This window comes from Bactrocera dorsalis, chromosome 1, assembly GCF_023373825.1.
Source record: "Bactrocera dorsalis isolate Fly_Bdor chromosome 1, ASM2337382v1, whole genome shotgun sequence".
Lineage (NCBI taxonomy): Eukaryota > Metazoa > Arthropoda > Insecta > Diptera > Tephritidae > Bactrocera > Bactrocera dorsalis.
The window spans coordinates 108,764,836-108,770,835 of NC_064303.1; the positions used below are offsets into that span (position 1 = coordinate 108,764,836).

At 36.0% G+C, this 6,000-nt stretch overlaps 1 long non-coding RNA gene across 1 annotated transcript in view; it reads left to right on the forward strand.

Moving 5' to 3' along the window:
- Window positions 1-5,029, forward strand: part of LOC125778473 (uncharacterized) — a 71,431-nt gene extending 66,402 nt beyond the window's left edge. The window contains exon 3 of the long non-coding RNA XR_007422736.1: window positions 4,614-5,029. This is a non-coding gene — a long non-coding RNA (uncharacterized LOC125778473). The remainder of the gene's footprint in view (window positions 1-4,613) is intronic.
- The last annotated feature ends 971 nt before the right edge of the window (window positions 5,030-6,000 follow it).

Here is a 6,000-nt window from a genome sequence, read left to right on the forward strand (position 1 = left end):
GTTTACCTTCTCGTCGGTTACCACATTATTCACGTCTCCTCATTTACTATTTTATATAATATACTTGTTGCCATAGCTCCTAGAATGTATTCACAAATATTTACAATTCGTGGATTCTTGTAAGTTCGTTCGAAGTGATCTTCTGTTTGTTTATTGGAATTTTATGTTATCTAAAGAAACACAAATTAAAGTTTTTCACTGATTAAATAGCTGTAAACAACTCTTTCGGTTAGTAGGCAAGTAGATGAGAATAGACCTGGTGAGCATTGAAGCGAAAGGGTGTTAAAAAGCAAAAACAGCACGGTCAAAACGCGGTAGTCAGATTGCTAATAGGCGCACCAGGGGGGAGAGTTCTCTAAATAGGCAGAAATACAGACGAAGTCAGCATCAGCAGTAGTAAAAACAACTTCAACAACTACGGTATCGTCAGCTGGTTATCACCTGCAATATTTTGTTTTTTTTCTCAAAGAGTAGATTGAGGAAGTCACACGAAAGGGTGTCGTCTTGTCTGAAACTTCGTTTGGTATTGAACGGCTCGGAAAGGTCCTTCCCGATCCTGACGGAACTTTTGGTTACAACTCAACTTCAGTTGATACAGCCGTATTAGTTTTGCGGGGATTCCTTGGGGATCCTTATCAGTTCTTCTACGCCAACTTTGAATAGCTCGGCCGGCAATCCATCGACTCTCGCCACTTTGTTGTTCTTCTTGTCGGGCAATGGAAAGTCTGCACCATCGGTATAGATTGGGGAATCGGGTTTGCCTTCTCCTGGATTTATGCTTTCACTTCCATTCAGCAGGCTGGTGAAGTGTTCCCTTCATAATTTTAATATGTTCTGGGCATCAGATACTAGATCACCTCAGGGGGTGGGCAGTGGATAGAAACCTTTTATTTTTGACTTATCTACGGACTAAATAATATTTGTGAAACTCGAAAGTGTATGTTAAGTCAAATGCAGTTTTTCACTTGATGATTTTAGATTGAACTAACCCCTTAAATAGAACAGTCAGATACCAAAGTCTAAAGATAAGTAGTTGAAAGCGCCAGTGAAAATAAGTAAATTAATAAAAAAATCCCCTGCAACTCAACAAAGCTGACTAATGCACATATTTATATATGCGCTATATATATGCAAATTGTTCAGTTTTTATTTTTTTCATGTTGTTGTACATTACAACTCTTGAGTGTTATATTTATGCATGTTTCCTCTGCACTTTGCCGCTGCTGACAAGCGAATACGCGCCGCACTGGTTGTTATTATTGCTGTTGTTGTTGCTGCTTCTGGTGATTTTTGCTCATATTTTGCATTAACAATAATTTTAATTGTTAAATCACGTTCAAAAGCAAAAGCAATTATCCAAGTGGCAGCACACAGTGGACGCCGGCGTCATTATCACCCGCCCTTACAGTGGCCCGCTGACAACAACCGTGGCATAGCAAACGAATTTGCACCAGTTTATTAAGTCACTTGCAATTGCAGTGCATGCCGTTTTTGTCATTCGCTATTTATTTGTACTTTTCTTGCTTTCTAGCGCTTTCCCCCCTCGTTTTCTTGAAGCTACCGACCTTTTCCGTCATTTGTTGTTATTAATGATTATTTGTAATCGAAATATTTACATTTGTTGATTTATAAATACATATGTGTATTTAGATATAAATATATATATATTTTTTTATATAAAAATAATAGTCGTACACGAGCGCCTTGAATGCGCATCAGTCGCTTGTAAATACGTTTGCATGTGTGTGTGTGTGTTGCGGGCGGGAAAATTGTGCATCAATCACTCGAAGACTTTCTTGCACATTGACCGTCGCTGTCTACTGCCTGTATACACACACATACGTACATTGCTTCGCAGAATTCGCCGCATGACGCTGCGCGGAAGAACTCTCTAAGCTTAGGCTCCATGACTAATCGCTTTTAATTCGACTTAAAAGTCTTTAAGTAATCAACAGTGCAGGTGCACCACTTGCTGGCGGCGGCCGCATACATATTGATGTATATACATATTTAGTAGGGTGGGTCAAAAAAATGAATATTTTTCCTTTTTGTTTCAATATAAGTGCATGATAACCAATATACGGGTTATCTAGTGATCTATTATTTTGTTTTTCCTTCGCCTGTAAACTTATGAAAAGTAATCTTACGCTATTTTGTATTTTAAGTGACGATATGTATACATAACATAAGTAGTATATATAATATATTTTTTCACCCACCCTAACACATACATATGTGTAAGTACGCACTTGTGCCAGCTTGGTACTTGCAAGAACGTGTAATTACTTACATAGATATGTAAATTAACAGCACTTTAAAGAAAAATGCACATATATGGACATACATATGTATGTCGGTAATGTACAAGCAGGTAAAAATTTGTAAACAAGTCATCATATCTTGCGCTTTAAGCGTTTCTTTAATGGTTATGATTATTGCACTGTTGCGATAATTAAGCTGCGATTATGATTAATGACGCATACGACAGCAACGCCTTCCTATATACAGATATGCATACTTACATACATAAGTACATATATAAACACGATTATATAGAAACGCCTACGTATTCACGTTCTGTATTCCTTCAGCTTTCCGCAGTCTTTATTTCATTCATAAGAAATCAACTCGAAGTCTATATTTAATTAGCATACTCACAAACAGATAACACAAATAGTATAAATTTCAGCACTGAATGGACAAAAATAGCATTTCTTCGGAATTTGATTACTTAATAACTGTGCTTGAATCACCATTTCTCAGTTTAAGCTCTGCTCTCTTTTAGAAATTTTTCCACTTCATTGATTTAATACTGGAAACTATGTGGATTCCTCATTAATCCATTTGATTCTAACTCTAACTCTTTGATAGAGTTGTTTGTTCGATTCGCTACTCTCTCAGGTTTAGAGAAACGGTCACATGTACTCTTTTTTATCCCCTGAAGAGAGTTTATTAAGTTTGTCACGAGCAGCATAAATGAACAGCATTACGTCCGTCTGTCTGTTTGTCTGTATACATACTTGAAACAGTTCCCCAATTGTTGAGATATCGGTATGAAATTTTGCGCAGCTCTTTTCTTCTTAAGAAGGTGCTCATTTGTCAGAACTGCCGGACTGCTATAGGATATACTACATATGCTGCTACACGTATTGTTAGAGCTGACTGTTCAATGTAAAGTCCTTGCAAGGAAAAAATGTTTATTTCCCAAGATATCTTCTCGAAATTTGGCCCATAACATTGTCCAAGCCAAGTCTGCAGATCTTTTTTCATTACTAAGTAACCTTAATTCGACTTGAAGGCTATTGATCAAACAATGAGAATAGAAAGTTGGAAATTATGTATCGTTACCCCTGACTATATCACTTTTACTGGTTTTCGAAATTAACGGTTCCCTCATAAGTTATTTACGGAAGACTGTTTTGTGTCTGAAATACATAAAAAAGGTGATCCATTTTGAGGTTCCCTACTTTGTTAAAGAACGAGATAAAGATCGCCAATGACGGGTACGTTCTCACTGGCATCATTTTTGAAGAAATATGGACCGATGATTCCACCGGACAACAAACCACACCAAACCGTTTTTATTCTAGATGAAATTGCAGCTCCTGAAGCTCAGTTTGCTCTTCGTCCTATACACACACCACACCAATTAGATCTGCTGCGAACGGTGCCGAATCGCCTTTCTGGGTGCTGGACATGGTCGAATATTATCCAATAATGAATGCTGGGTCTCATAAGTTGAGCGAAGCACGCGAAACTCATTCTAAATGCCAAACAATACTTACCAAAGATAATTTGACAGCTTGACAAAAAACGGTCCTTACTCTTTTAGACTATTTATTTCAATAGTTAATTATAAGGGAACATTCTAGTACTTGTACCGCAGTAAAGTGAAAAATACAGCCTGTATCTTAAACAAACTTTTGCCGTAAGAGTGTTGGCCACAAGAGGTACTGTGACCTTGCTGAAAGTTTACCCGAAAAAGTTCACTTACATATGCGTTCCGTCCTTTAACGGTCGCCACATCTTGTACAAAGGCTGTGGCCGTTGCATGGTGTACAATCGCCAAATAATTTGTGCTGCCTTAACGTATAGTTAAGGGATCTGTAAATCCGTAAGTCATGCTTTTCTAGACTACTGGCAAGCTTTGATTTCATAGTCTGTGAACACTATATCCTTTCTAAGTCATCTCAGCTAATTATCTTCAACTTTTTTATTGTATATGCTATTTGTAGCTTAATATTAGCCTATTTTACCCTTTCTTGACATTTTTTAAGCCATGAAAGAATAAATCTCTTCTATGTCGCTTAATTTGTCGAAGCAAGTATTATGATATAACTTCCAGTTAGATAGATATGTTGTTATGAAGAAGTCCACTATTTGGATTATTTTTTAGTTTCTTAATGAAAATAGTGGATCCGTAAACCGCTTTAGCTCAAAAACTTAAAGGTTTTCTGGTGCACATTTTGTTAGACTACCATTGGCTGTAGTATATATAATTTTCTAATTTTTAGTTCTGTAAAGTTAAGATCATCAATCAGTAATACAGTTTTACTAAAATCAGTATTTGTAAAAATGTTTTAATAAATTGACATCTTTTCTTTTCCTTGCAGCTTGTGCATATTCTATATCGTCTCTCTCGTTTTGACCCAAAGCATCGTTTATTGTGCGCAAATTATGCAATAGCGAATTTATGCTCACGCTTACCGCTGGCTTCATAATAATTATTTGGTGGAAAATGAAATCTATTCCGTTGAAATCTTCAAATATATCTATTTTCAAGCAGTGTGTTCTAAAGTAGAAAGTGCATTTCGGCAATATTTGTGTCGAGTAAGCAGTGTTTCGTAGGTGCGTATAATCAATTAATGTGTAGTGTTCGGGTTTTCGGTCGATAAAAAATATGAAATTATGTTCGGTTTTAGTGCGGTTTCGGTGAAAAAGTGAAATTTTGTGTAATATTGATACCAGTGATTTGCGGAAGTAGGCGGATTCAACAAATAGCAAACAAATCCAAAACAGAGGCGATATTTATTTGGTAAGTTTATTAAATTATATCTTATGTATTATATATACATATATTATATACTCCTGCTGGGCCTTGGTATAAGATCTATCATTAATTTGGGGTGCCTTATCTTATAGTTAATCATTATGTATTATACTTATTACAAAAACATGCTATGAGGACTGTAGTCTACGAGTATGACTGACATTTATCTGACGACGTATTAGTCTAATGATTTCAAAGTCTAGTGTGAGAAAGTGCTCAGCAGAAACATATTTTTGGATTTTCGGCGAAAACTGTAGTCTATAGGTTTCTGTTCTCTGGCTTATGCCTTGCTATTTGGGAAGAAATATCTTTCTGTTCATTATAACTCTCATTTGTCCAAGGAACGGCTCCCTAAACTAAAAATATTTATAAATTTTTACTCTTCTCAATAGAACTTATACTTAATATATAAAGAAAGGAGAGCCATTATTAGAGAACGATTTGTATTTATGATTCTAAGAAATAATCAGTGGAGTCAACGAAAAATGGTTGTCTTCTACTTCATATATCTGACGAGAGATCCAAGAAGCACACTTATGGTTTTGTTGTATGGACCAAATGGAATAGTTGAACAAAAAATTCTGCGTTGATGATTGTGTCCTTTAGACATAAATTCAGTGACTTTCTAGTTTGTCGTCCTATTATCCTGCGGCCGTAAGATTTTGGTTCAGGAGAAGTGTTGCAATATTCAAGCTGAGAGTATGAGACGAGTAGGTTCCTATCATATAATGTATCATAGTTTCACATTTCGGATAAAAAATTCAAAATTATTTTTTATTTTTGCTTTTCTTTTTGTATAAGGCCCTTTACTGGATCTCTCAAAAAATAAGGTATACACTATCATTAGACTTTTAAAGCCTGTTGCCTCGTCCGAATTGCTAACTTGCTTAGCCTGAGTCGCCACCTGATCATTTTGTAAATTGGTTGGTGGGCATCTTAAATTCCAGTTC